At 28.3% G+C, this 15,422-nt stretch overlaps 1 protein-coding gene across 1 annotated transcript in view; it reads right to left on the bottom strand.

The window, feature by feature from the left end:
* LOC129961646 (Kv channel-interacting protein 4-like) overlaps positions 1 to 15,422 on the bottom strand; it is a 287,185-nt gene that overhangs the window by 53,128 nt on the left and 218,635 nt on the right. The window lies entirely within an intron of this gene.

The raw sequence follows: 15,422 nt of genomic DNA, 5'->3' as shown, positions 1-15,422 counted from the left end.
GCATCCTATTTTTAGTTCCGTTAGATTCCGTCCTCTATGCCAAAGTCAAAACTTCTTATAAAAGTTGGAGGGGAGGACGGAAAACTCTGTTTGCTCTCCTTTGTGTGATCATACGATTAAATTCTTCCTTTTCAGACCTTTTTCGGAAGGAAAAATGTTTCTTTATGTAGAAATGACAAAAATGTGTCTTAAGCAAAGTTCTTTACCTTTTTGGCTGAAAAAACATTTCGTTGCTTTAAAAAAAAAAGATTTTAGTTATGGTTATATTTATTTGGATAAGGAATTTGATTTCACACAAAATTAAAAAAAAAAGACTTTAGATAATCGCATAATCCAAAGTTGAATGACTTTCAGTCTTTTGCTGTGTAAGGACATTGTTCACTATTGAAAATACTGAACTGAACTTAAATATCACAGAGACTAAAAAGCAGCCAGATAACTGAAATATAGTGAAAATTGTTTTATGTTACAAAATAACATTATTTTCCTTATTCACCAGCGATTCTTGCATAGGCCGCGGCGGCCTGGTGGTAAGGCCTTGGCGTCGCAACCAGAGGGTTTCAGGCTCGAGACCGATTTCACTGAAGAACCGTCGTGTAAATGGGTTTGGGACACGTTAAATCCGTGGGGCCAAACTTTCTCCCCCTGATGTGGTGCGGAAGTTTGGAAAGGGGGGTGCCAACTCAGGTATCGTCCTCGTCATCTGACCGCTGTTCAGAATTACAAGATTCGTCTCCAAATAGCCCTAATGTTGTTTTAAAAACCGGAACATTAATAAAAACTAAACTATATTAAATTAAAAAGCGATAATAGCAAAAACTTTTTGTGTGAAAGTAAATTGTAAATACTATACTGATAAAATATGAAAGCATTGCAGTTATCTTAATTTGATTTAAATCAAATAAATCAAAATTATTTAAAATGCTCTATTTTATGTTTTAAAACATTGTCGCGTTCTTAATTCACGAGGATCAAGTCAAATCATCATTTAAAGTGCTTTTTGTATAACAATAATTTAAATTTTCTTATATGATGAAGTAGTTATTACTTATTAATTCAAAACATACCTTGTAGTGCGTCTATTTGACTCATTGTTTTTTTCGATTTCTTGAATTTGTTAATTAAGTTGATAAAAAATATTATTTTCTAATTAATGTAGTTTGAGATTATTTAATAAATTTTCATTTTACATAAAAAAAATCAGGAATTAAAAAAAATTATTATATATATTTTTAAATGTATCATGCCTAAAGTTTGCTTTCATTAAAGTAAGACGTTTCTTTATCAATTAAAAAAAAGAAACAATTTACTTTTATTATTATAATTTTTTTATTATTTATTTTATTTATTTATTTACTTTGTTTTTATTTGCAGGGACAAAAGTATTACTCTCTGCCGAGGCCAATTTTCATACAGGTAAAATATTTGTTTCTCTACGTAATTCTGTGCTTGTGTCGACATTTGATGAGTTTCACTTTTGTTTTTAATTATTCCCAAGTGTTAAGAAATCTAGTGGTAATCACAAATTCGAGATGGGAAATTGTGAATTCTAGAATGAATCTACTAAAGATCAGTAATGCGCTCAGATCTAAATTTTAAAAATGAGATTCGAGCAAAAAAAAAATGTCTTCATTAATTGAACATGTCAGTCTTAAATAGTTCTATTATTATTATCAGTACTTAAAATTCATATATAAAAGAAAAATGTGACGACTCTTTTTATTTTAATACATTAATTTTTTGAATTTAGAAATACAATTAAATTATATATAATGTAATTGATTTTTAAAGCAATATACATAATACCCTAATTAATAATTTAATATTTTATTTTATGTAATGCGAAATATTACTTTCAATTAGAAATAAAATCGGATATTTATTTTCAAGTAAGTGTTTTCTTGATAAGATTGTTATAGCCTGAAACTTTTGCAGCTCTTTATTTGTTATCGGCACGTATTTATAGAAACATTTCAAATGCCATTGGGCTATAACATCTAAAAAAATATCCAAAGAAAAAAAACTCCTGCTTGTAATCGACCTCGAACTTATATAACAAACTTTGAGATTAACGAAAAAAAATGTGGTAGCAAAGTTACATCATAAATATTCTTGCTAGTCTCAAACTTTAAGATATACATTCTTAAAGAAATCGATGTCGAGTGAAGTATGTGAGATTTGTTACTTAATTTAGGAAAATATGTTACACTGTGAATGACATGGAAGGTAAAATTAGAAAATGTGGAAACTAATGACCCGCTCCTTCCAACAGAAATTTATATTTTTAGATAGATGTTAAGAAATAAAGCAATTAATTTAATGCCTATCCATATATATACATCACACTTTTTCCGCTCTTAAAATAAGGTTTCCGTTAGCTTTTTTTTTTGCATATCTGTTTTCTTTATTTCAATTCTATTATGGAAGATTTTAATCGAAGCACAACTGAATTTTTAAATTTATTTGCTTTCTAATATCTTCTTATTAACTCACTCAGATATTTTAGTATTTATGAAATCGAAGAAAAATCAAAAGCATTTTACAAATTTCTTTTCCAGTCTTATTCTGAATAAAGTGTGTTTGGTTATAATTTAATGTATATTTTCATTTGTTTGGGAATTTTTATTTTAATAAAAGATCAAATTTAATGAAAATTCAAAAATTCAAAAAAAATTACGCTTGCATAAATTATTTTACATATTTATATATCTAAATAATATTAATTTTTCTTTTGTTATTTCCTTATTCTTGTGTCGAAGAGATTTAAAATTAAAGGAATAATTTAAAAAGAAAATTCAGATATAAAATATAATAAAAAAATAATTATTTCAAAATTTACATTATCGATACTGTAGAACCCTGAATTTAAGAACTTCCAATTTTTGAATTGTAAGAATTTTTTAATGAAGTAATTTTTGAAGATTACGAAATAATTTTAATGATGTAAAATTCTTTATTTAATTTTTAAAGTAATTTTCGAAGATTAGGAAATAATTCTGATGTTGCAAAATTTTTAATAACTTATGAAATAATTCTAATGCTTCAATATCCAAAGTGAATTACTTAAGTAAAGGTAGTCTTTTGTGCAGCGCTTTGGAATATGTTCGATTTTAATACAGAAAAATACTTATAGGTAGCCACGTTCCCATTTGAGAGCTTTAAATTCATAATATTGTGTTTTGTCATCAATTGCATAATTATACACTATTTATAACGATTAAAAATAACACATCAAATCATTTAAAAGCTTAAAATTGCCAAAAATTAAAAAGAAGTAAGGACAGAATGCAAAATGTTCTGTAAAAGTGGCGGCAGAGCTCTTTTCACTGCATTTTTGAGAGATTAAAAAAAGAACGTCAATATACAGTGAATTGAAGCAATACACTTGAGTATATTGCCAGAGGAGTTTTTACTAAGCTCTTAAATGGAATTTCATATTTTATAAATAATTTTCATGAAAAAAAATTATGCCGCAGGAATTGTTTGCTTTGTCTTTAACTGCAATTTGATGTAATTAAATTAAAAATATTTTGGTCGGGGTGCCCTGTGGATGACTTTTTCCAGACTAGTTTTTCTCTCTTATTTTTTCTCCTAAATAATAATATATTGCCCTAGAAATAGTTTGATGGTAAACTGGAAAGTAACAAAAATATTCATTCTTCTTGACATGTTCATTTTATAATGGAAAAAATGGCTCTTACTATTTAAAATTTTTTATCTCCCAATAAAATTGTATTTTGTTTGCAGAGACACGCAATTGAAAATGTTTAAAAAAAGTAGTTATTATATTCTTTTAATTACATAATGTAGCGACATAAAATTTGCTAAAATCTATTTTAGCTTGTTTACTTTTGTTTCTAATTTTTGGAAAAAATATCTCTAAATTCAACGTAGCAATAATTTTTAATTCTTTTAAATAATTTTATTAATTCTTTTTAATAATTAACTATTCCATTCTGCTCAAAAGAAAAAAAAAATAGTCACATTTATTTTAATTCTAAATTGTTTTGTAGTTGTTTTTTTCAAAGGATTTTTTTCAACAATTCATATGATTTTCGTCACCTTATATTTCTGGATAATTCAAACAAAATGTTGACAGATTTAAAAAAGGATGTAGGAGAAATACTCTGACGGGAAATGAAATCCCAATATCAAGAATGAATTAGCTTAGAGGAATTAAATATGGTCAGGTATATGTCTAAGATATATACTTATTTAAATTTCAAGGTTATAGATAAATGTAATGCGAGAAGCTAAATTTCATCTTTTGGTACTTTTATAACCACTATGGTGTCCACGATTAGGCATGCAATCAAGCGTACGTTTATGCATTGTGTCATACATTTTTGTTTTTTGTGGGATGAAGTGTGATGCATTGCATTTGTTCTGTCAAATTTGCTACAGTTTGTGTTATTTTTGGATGACGCTATCGTCCACTTATGATCCATTGATATTAAAACGGAAATAGATCTTGTGTTCTCTCGAATAAGACAACATGTCGACTTTCAGTAAAACATTTTGAGTAACTGCAAAGGGGTAAAGTATTATTTTGTTGATAAATCCGTCCCAGAATAGTGACAAAAAACGATCACCCAACTGTTTCACTCACCAATCGGTTGTACAGATTTGCTGTCAGGGTACATGGGATAATGGCGAGAGTGCTCCTATTTTAATAAAAAAATTCTTCCCCTGACCATATCTACAATGCATCTGTGCCATAGAAAACTTGCTGTCATATGTTCACCTTGCCATAACCATCATCTTATAGCACTAAGGTAGAAAAGATTCTAGTCTGAGAATATAAAAGATGTCCACTCCACTCTCTATTGAGTTTTAGCAAGTCACAAAGATGCTGATTTGGAATTAAGGATATAAAACATCTGCAGGCCCTTTGATAATCAATTTATTATAGTTCGAAATATTTCACTGATGTCAATAAATGCTTGAAATTCTGCTGAAGATATATTACGATGCACCATAACTATGTGCAAATACAGCGATCTTCCCTCTCAGTTGAGGTCCGGATGCTTCTGGGTCTTGGCTTTCCTGAAATGAACTTTTCCACGACCAATGCCGCAAATAATCATGCACTGCAGGTGCAGAATTGTTATAATTTCCTGCAATATCGCAAAAAAAAAAGAACTCGTTTTTTCACTTGACTTTGTTCAATTTATTAATCTGCTAATTTGGATATTTATGCATTCATGATTCAGTTTGTCTTGATTCAATGAATAGTATTAAAAAAAAACGGAAAATAAATAATTCTCACGAAGTTTTTATCATGTATTTAAAGCAAACATGATTTCAACACTGATAGGAAATATTAGTGATTTAAAAATAATGATTTAAAATTATAAATCGGGAAAGTTTTGTTTGGAAAATTTGATAATAACCTTTAAATGGTAGTGTGTGGATTCTGATTTATATATTTTAAAGCACACTTTTGGTTCAAAAAACCTGTTTAGTTTTTTGATATCCAAGTAGCATTTGCGGGAAGTTATGTTACATTATTTCATTGCAAAGTAAAATGCAACAGAAACACACCGATTGTTCTTGGAGATTTATGCTGAACATGTTCGATCAAATATAGTTTGGAAAGAGTAATTTCATTGTTTTAAAAATGATGATTTCAATAAAGAGTAGAGTACCCAGAGCAAAGTACTGGTTTTCTTCAAACCAATAAAACTATTAATGATGAATATTATAAGCAACTGTTGATTTATCTAAACGAAGAATTGAAGGAGAAACATATACAATATGACTAAAGGCAGGACAAGGATATTTTCAACACGACCATGCTAGTCAAAGTACTGTCGATCAGTAAAAGAAACTTTATAAATTCTCCGATGGGATGTGTTATCACAAATACTGCATTATCCAGATGTTGCTCTTTCAAACTGCTATTTGTTTCGCTCCATGTAAAGTCTCCTTACTTAAGAAAGGTTCATTTCCCAGTCAAATATTAAAAATTTCCTTGGTAACTGGATTGCATCTAAATAACCCTACTTTCTTCGAAGAATTCATTTGCATCCCAGAAGATGAAAAAGCGTAGGGTCTGAAGGGAAATATGTTGAATAAATTGGTATTTAATTTTTATAACTAAAAAGTGCTATTTTTAACTTAAAAAAGGTATGGGACCATAAGCATACATTCAATAAAAACGGAAGTTAAGGAAAATGAACCGATATGCTACTATAACATTTTACAAAAAGTGCATTTTAAAATTACTATTATACATTGACTAAATACTATATTGCATTACGTATCCATTTACTTTTAAAATGTGTTTTAATATTCTTCGATGGAATATCAGTTAGAAATAAAAATAACTAATAAACATCCTTATGAAATGTACGTTTAGAAAAAAAAATTTAGTTTAAGCATTAATGCGTCTCAAAAGTGTCTTTGTTTTTATCCTTGTATTAAAATTAAACTCATTATATATTTCCTTAATCTAAAATAAAAGCCAACTAGGACTTTTCTTTTAATGACATATTAAAAGATTACTGCGGAGAAACAAGTATTTTGAATTCAAACTATCTGTATCACTTTTTTAATAAATTGAATGTGAATAAATAAATAAATAAAATAAGGCTTAGGTGAGCATTGTGAAATTGAGTGAACATCTTTTAAGTGAATACTTAAAAAAACAGCATTCATTTTTGAAGACATTAAGATAATCTTTATGGAATAAAGAATAGCTTAATAGAATTTATTTTCAAATGTTCATTCGTTATACTTTGGGAATCAAGCATGAGAAAAATTCATCCATTGATTTTGCCATTGAGATATTTCTCTTATTACAGGTTAACAAGTGTAGTTATAAATGTTAAACGAATTAACGAATTGTCTTCGATATTATTTAGAATTTTTGAATAATTTTTTATATTGTACTTAATCAATTATTATCTTATCTATTAGTTCCTACCCGATTTGATAAATTTAGAAAACTAACAGTCTTGAAAAAATAATAAAAACTCATGAAAATTTTAAAGTATTGAAAAATACTATAGTATATTTATGAATTTATGCTAATTGCTCATTAATTAACGTTTTTATTTGAACAAATTTTAGAAAAGAATATTAAATAAATTTAAGATAGTTAAAATAATATTAAATAAAAGCAATTTTTTTTAAAAAAATATATTATTAATAAAAGCAATATATACATTTTTATTAGCGTACAAGAAAAGATCTGTTTCATTTTATTTATTTTCTTATTTCTTAGTTTCTATTTTATAATGCATTGTTATAAATATTGCATTGTTATAAATATATAGAAATTTGATTTCTTTTTTCAAATTCATTAACAAAAATATAGTCAAGGACATAAAATAAAAAATAAAAGAAATTATTAATTCAATGTTTAACAAATCTATGAAATATGAAAAGAGTGTATAATCGTAGAGACCGCAAATGTAAAAAAAATTGGAACTCTCACACATCACAAAGTGAAAAATCAGATATAAAATTACGTTTTCGCAAATGTGAAATTCTATCAAATGAAACATTAAATGTTCTGAAAACAAATAGTCCATGTAAATAAAAGTGTTTCAAAAAAGTTGAATCATAAGTAGCGCAATTCATACACTACTAGTATCTAATGGTTCTAGTAACTAATTGATTTCTGTAAAAAATCCTTTTACATCATTTGAACTTGAGCAATTTTTAAAACTTTCAGTTTTACTTGACTGAATTAAAGATTTAAAATTGGTTAGAGAAATTTTCACTGAGTCTTTTGTATGAAATATAAATAATTTATTATTAAACTAATTTTTTACAGAAGCACGTAAGCACACATACATTAAAAACTATATACTTCGGCGAAAATTTCAGGGATTTCTAAAAAAAAAAAATTCGGAATAAAGCACCATTTTTTTATTTGTAGTAGAAAAGTTAGTAGTTATATGTAGTTTTATATGTGGTTCTTTATTCCTTTTAAGGACATTTCTTATTTCCTTAAAATTATAGATTATTTATCATGATTTTTGCTTCTTAAGATATTTATTTTTTTATATTTCGGCTTGCTTATCTGAATTCTATTTTAATTTATTAATGTTTTAAAAATTCAATGAAGTATCAGTTGGGTAATACCAGCACTTCAAAACGAAACCGGCTTTATTTTCTAATTATGGTCTAATGAATTTCTGATGTATGCAACACAAATGAATGATGATCACAAAACTTAGTAGAAATTTAATAAAAATATTATATAAAACTTTCTGTAAGCAATCAATGATCACTAACGGTCATGAAAATAATTCAATAATCTAGAAATAAAGAATTAGAGGGAAAGCCTTTTGATTTTTTTTTTTTGACGTTGAGGAAATACTTAAGATGTAGAAAATTGCATCCATTAAGCATGAAATACATTCTAAAGCTTGACATATTGTTTTTCATCAATCTTTATAACGAATTTTCTCATCTGTAAATGACATTTCTTTTCTACTTAACAAATATATCTTGAACTTAAGTGAATTTGTTAAAGATTTCAAAAATGCCTTAATGACGGAAACAAATTTTTCTGCCCTTAAGAGTTTTGACGGTCTCTTCATTTATGAACTAACCATTTCTAGTAAGAGACGTCTGTAATTGCCCTAATTAGTGCGGAAAAGTAGTCAAATGACAGATAATTATAGAACAAAGGGAGAAATTGTAGATGTTCGATTATGAAGGGAGAGTGAAGCGATTTGTCACATATTAAATATTTAAAACTAAAAAGGGAAGAAAGAGTTGCTTGAAACAAATATATGCGAAATTTGAGATAAGATTTCAAACTTTTTATTTTCTGAAGACTCTTTCGTTCTTAAAATCTTAATCACAGCATACATTATTCAAAATTTAAATGATATGGTAATAGTGACTCGAACATAAAACAAAAATTCAGATAAGCTGCAATTATAAAGGAAGAAACTGATTGGACAGCAGCCGATTCTTCTATCATCTTCTGTCATCCCAGAATTCTTAGTATTTCTAACTGATTGGATGGCAGACGATCATAATTTCTCTATAACTCTAAAAGTTTATTTTCATTTTTATTCGCTATTTTTTTTCTCTTGTGCTAACTTAATTTCTTAACTGTATTTCATAACCTAAAATCTATTTGTAAGCTATCTTGCTGCTTATTTCTACGAAACAATGTTATCGTCATTTTGGTATTAGGTTACACGAAAACTATATTGTTTTTTAGCTTTGCTGGAAGCGAATTAAAGGAATTTGTACAATTTTATAAGAGTGAAGTTCGGATGTTTATAACGTATATATAGCTAGAAAATTTAAAAGTGTGTGTAACAGTATATAGAAATAATAGTTTAAAATAAGAATTGTATTTATAGTTTCAATAGCGTATATTTTTGTTTTATGTGTGAAATAAAAAAATGAGTGTTCTTTATCATTATATTATTCGTTAATTAAAAATATATATAAATGTTTTGATAAAAAGGCAGAAAAAATTTCATCGTATTTCCAGTTATAAAAATTCTTTTAAGATGATAAATAATCTTTATATTTAATGATATTTTGTAATGGTTTTGGATAAATGCTGTTTTTTAATCAAATCGTTTGGTGTGCGTATATGAACTTAAAATTATACATTAGCGTCCGAGGAAAGGCATTATTTCTCTAAGTGGTTTCCACCAACTTGAAGGTAATTTCTTTAAGCTTTATTAGCCGTTAGTTCAATATGTTAATTTAAAATATGAATTAACATATAATCTATTATAATTTAAAATATAAATTCCTGTTAGTTGAACAGATGACATATAATATCATCAATAATTGTTCTTTATATAAATCGCAAGTTTCTCTTTAAATTAACATCTTTTTTCGTGCTCATATTCAATAAAAAAGCTTCCACACCTTCTAATACCCTTGGGTATCGAAGTGGGAAATTAAGATAACTATTACGCTCTAATGACGAATTTCTAATTCATGTACAGGATGGTTATAATCAACACTATCAAAATGCTGTAAAAAAGAACCACTGGTCAGAACAGCTTCGAATCTAAATGCAATTTACTGGAAGAATAGGGAAATGGTATGGCATAAGAAAAAAAAAGTTCCAAACTTTACCAATAGATGACGCTATAAGCAGAACGCTATGCGAATTAAAAGACACTCATGCGCACGATACATTGCATTTGTTATAAAAACGAAGGGTACATAGTGTTTCCCTTTATATTGCATCTGAGCAGCTTGTCATGCATCTCTCAATGAAAGATTGCGTTCTGCTTATGAAGTTCTTTTAAAAGAACTGCGACTATATGTGCAAGTAGCTTTAAAGAAACTCCAGTAATAAAGGGATGAAAAAAATCGTGGTCTGCCAAGGGTATGAAGAAAATGATTAAGAAATTCGAAGATTTGAATTTGATGCTGCCACAATATTACACGAAATGACGAACAATGGTATGCAACCATGTATTACCCGTGTATCGGGTATTACCCGTGTATCGGGTATTACCCGTGTATGTACGGGTAATTGCCTGATATTTATACATGTCTTTGAGTATGGGCCATAAAATTTTACGCAATATCTTGTATTTATATCCATACAAAATTATCCATGTTCAGGCGTTGCTTGCTTCTGGTCTGCCAATAAGACACCCGTTTGAAATAGAATCTTTTCCTTGCCTGGAAGTGGACAATGAATAGCCATGGAACATTTTTTGCACAGATGAAGCCATTTCTATCTCCAAGACTTTGCCAATAAACAAAATTGCAGGATATGGGAAACAGAAAATCCATTCGCTCACGCAACAGTATTGTTTCATTCTGCTAAGAAAAGTTGAGTTGATGGTAAAGGTGCGAGTTGATGGCATCGTTTATTGTAGGAACATTTTTTTTCAAGGAGATGGTACCTGCGGGTTCCGCTACCTGTGCCATTAATGGTAAACAATATCAGAATCTTTGGCACAACCAGATCATTCTAACACTTCAAAAGAGTGTAAGTGAGGATAGAATTATTTTCATGCAAGATGGAGCTCCTTTACTCATTGCAAAACTAGTGTTGCAACTGATCAATAAGCATTCTCGGAAATGATAGAATTATCAGGCGTCATTCTCCAGCAGCCCCGTCTTTAAAATCATCGGACTTCAATCTTTGTGACTTCTGGATATGGGGTCATCTTAAAAATGTTATGTTCAATAACCCGATTGCAAATTTAGCTGAACTGAAATGACAGATTACGCAATGAATTCACAACGTGGCCTCTGAGGCACTCCGGCATGTTGTGGAATATACTGTTCATCAGTTTCAACTTGTACCGGAAAATGATGGATAGTATACTGAACATACTTTGCGCAAATATGACGATAATCAACAGGAATTTTCATTGTTTCTTTTATGCGGTTTTTGGCCTAAGACCAATTAAAAACCAAATCATTATGTATTTTTTATGGGATTTTGGACCAAACGACAATTGAAAACGAATTTCAAATTAAATAATGCTTTGTATTTACTAACCGTATTATAAATTATATGATTTTATTTTAAAAATTATTATATTTTAAATACCATCAGTGTAATAGCTAATATTCTCAATTCTGAAAACTTTCACATTTTGTGTGAAAGAGAAATGAGAGAAATTGAAATAAATAATTAAATTGAGAAATTAAAATAAAAAAAAAACTATGAGCGTCTTTCAAAAATTAATTTTAAATTCAATGTGTAATAATTCTTAACTCAAATCACCAAATTCAATTGGAAATGTGCCACCAAAACAAGACTTGGATGTATTCAGATGGAAGCCCGACTCAATTCATTTTGACTTAATTCTTCAAAGGTCCCAAATGCTTGATCTGTAAAACTATGGGGGGCGACCGAAATGATCAGATATCGTTGTAAAATTTCTTCTCTTTCGTTGACTGAATGAATACCCGAGGCGTATGCTTTGTTAAAGATACTCTCCCAGATGGGTTTGGGGAATGCCGAGGTTTCTTGAAATTCACAAACATACATTTGTTATTAGTTAAATTGGTTTCTTACTTTTATATCAATTTCGTAAGAACATGAGCTGTCATTGCTATTTTTAAGAAAGGAAAGGCGGATTTTTTTTTATCTATGACGAAGACACGCTGGCGTACTGGTATTCTGAGGTACTCGAATTTGAATTATCTCAGAAATGGGAGAGTTAAGTAAATGCCATTGAGTGCTTTATTAAATCTCTGTCAAGTGCATTAAACTAAGTAGAGGATTCATTAGTACATTATTATATCTACACATTATATCAATATAACTGAATACTTAATATCCCTTATGCAAATGATCCCACAAATCTTCGTATAATTAACTCGTAATTATGCTAAGCAGATTACTGGAAAGATACCATTTGCTAAGCTTTATATATAAATTGATGGAATAAGCTTTATATATAATCTGCTGAGATGCACTCACTGATACGGTTGTCTAAATATGAAAGAGCCAAATCTGTTCTTTAATCAATATCTTTTAAATAAATGGTGTAACGATGGATGGATAATCTTTTTCGGAATAACTGCCAATAGAAAATATTTAAATGTTATGTCTAGAATCATTTTTTAATTCATGTTAAGATCGAAATGTATTCATTAAAATGTGTTCTATTTGAATATATTTCAGAAAAATGTTTCTTTTGATATTCCAAAGTAAAGTAAAATAATAAGTAATATGAAGAAATAATCCAACTAAATACTGAGAAAACAAAACAAAGTTTTTCTTTTAAAATGGCAGCAGTTTTACATTATTCCTTCAAAATACTGAATAATGGTATAGCAATGATAAAATTTTCGATAGTTTTCCTTTATTTCAATAGCAGTCGAAAATCGAGTTAAACTGTTGCACAAAATTAAATTTTTCTCAAAGCAGCATAAATTAACTATATTTGGTGGATTTACTTACACTTCAGCGATAGCTGCGCTAAACCTCTGAACAGTGGTTTGACATGTACATGGATTGAATTGTCAATAAGTATTAATAAGCAAATTTTGACAAAAGGAAATAAAAACAAAGCATATTGAAACAAACGTTTTTGAAAATAAATATGTTTTTTTATCTATAATAATGAAAATCAATGAGTGTGTATGAGATTTTGGCTCTCTACATTAGACCGTTTAATCTACAGTTGCCAAATTTGGCACCTTTGGCGATTGGGAATATGCACTTAGGAGCACCTTTTTTGAAATTTTTATTAGATAATAAGATTTTTTTTTCTCTATAACTTCAGTAAATATTCCCATACGAAATATAATTATCCCATACCAAAAATTATCTTATCAATGATACCAGTTTCGCCACTGTAAAACTCTTTAGTCTGAATTTAATTAACTTTTAATGATATTTTTGAGTGTATTACACAACAATATTTTTATTCTTGAGATTGAAACAAATCGTTTACCTTGTTTCATGAAATATTTGATTGTGTGATTTCCCTCTGGTGTAGAAAGCTAAAAAAGGATCCAGTTTAATATCTATGTAGTTTAGAGGGTGATTAAAAAAGTGAAGCTATTATAACTGGAAAAATAACATTGTTATGATGTCATTGTTTTGGGTTTTCACCATTAGAAAAGTTCATATATACAATGAACAGAACAAACGCAAAACCATTAAAATAACATAGTTTTAATGTCTGACGATTTGTTGGAACATGAATATGAAGATTTATCTAAATGGTTTAATTGAAATGAAATATAACCAATATAGCCCGAGAACCAGCTGGTAACCAGATGCGAATAGTTTTAAATATATCGACCAGTAAGATAAAAATCTATGAATAAGCACTGTATGAAATCCTTATGGATCATGTGAATTGGAACAATCAAACTTCTGTACCTGTATTATTGTACTGAGTATGTTTCATTGGTTCGGCACTGTATGCTACATTTATAGAAAACAGCGTTAATCCAAGGATTGTATGAAAATTCTTCTCGAATATGTTTAATCTGAAAGTTGCATATTTTTTTCTATACTTGTGATGAATCTCATTGATAAGACTATTAATCACTACGCAATAGTCGGCCCTTGATTTTGTGAAATTTTCTTTGATTTTGAACCTATATCTCAGCCAGCACAAAAGTGAGATATGAACATTCTGCATTTAGAAAAATGATCATTCTGCATTGTATGAACATTCTGCATTTATAAATGAACATTCTTCATTTATGAACATTCTGAATTAATAAATGAACATTCTGCATTGAATGAACATTCTTCATTTATGAACATTCTGCATTGAATGAACATTCTTCATTTATGAACATTCTGCATTGAATGAACATTCTGCATTTAGAAAAAGGATCATTCTGCATTGAATAAACATTCTGCATTTAGAAAAAGGATCATTCTGCATTGTATGAACATTCTGCATTTATGAATGAACATTCTTCATTTATGAACATTCTGCATTTAGAAAAATGATCATTCTGCATTGTATGAACATTCTGCATTTATGAATGAACATTCTTCATTTATGAACATTCTGAATTAATAAATGAACATTCTGCATTTATGAATGAACATTCTTTATTTATGAACATTCTGAATTAATAAATGAACATTCTGAATTAATAAATGAACATTCTGCATTGAATGAACATTCTTCATTTATGAACATTCTGCATTGAATGAACATTCTGCATTTAGAAAAAGGATCATTCTGCATTGAATAAACATTCTGCATTTAGAAAAAGGATCATTCTGCATTGTATGAACATTCTGCATTTATGAATGAACATTCTTCATTTAGAAAAATGATCATTCTGCATTGTATGAACATTCTGCATTTATGAATGAATATTCTTCATTTATGAACATTCTGCATTTAGTAAAAACGCATCCGTCAAAACTTTGAGTCATCAGACTTGGAGAACTTTTAAAACTTGTCAAATGTCTAGCACTTAATACACTTTCTAATATTACCAAACACCTTATATTCTCTGGATTTAAATACGCTTCTGAAGTCACGATTAAATGAATATTTACAATGATTTGGACTAATGGGCTTCCAATAACTAATCTAAGCATTATAGTTCATTGGCTAGTATTACCTTAAAATATTTCAATTTTGATTACCATGTCATATTTAATTTTTATTTGAATACTTAATATAAGTTGCTATGAAATTATTTTGTATGTGTTCATAAAATGATACATGTTATGACCTACATTTAGTGTATTGTGATGAAAGATATATCATATGGGGCTGACATCTGATTTGACGAATGATATTTAACCAATTACACTTGGAAAAGTAATTCGATGCATAATGATTCACCTGACACAACGATTTGTTTATTGCTCTGGAAAATAAATATATATAATTTTTTAAGTTGAATTTCTTTAAAAAATAAATCTATATCTTTTTACCATTCTGTAGGCGTTTTTAACAGTAAGAAGTGAAAAATAAATAAATAAAACATCAAAATGATACACCGTCTTGAATGGTAAGTGA

The sequence above is a fragment of the Argiope bruennichi genome, chromosome 2, assembly GCF_947563725.1.
Source record: "Argiope bruennichi chromosome 2, qqArgBrue1.1, whole genome shotgun sequence".
NCBI classification, from domain to species: Eukaryota; Metazoa; Arthropoda; class Arachnida; order Araneae; family Araneidae; genus Argiope; species Argiope bruennichi.
Note: the sequence above shows the minus strand (reverse complement) of the source record. Positions and strands in the feature narration are given on the sequence as shown.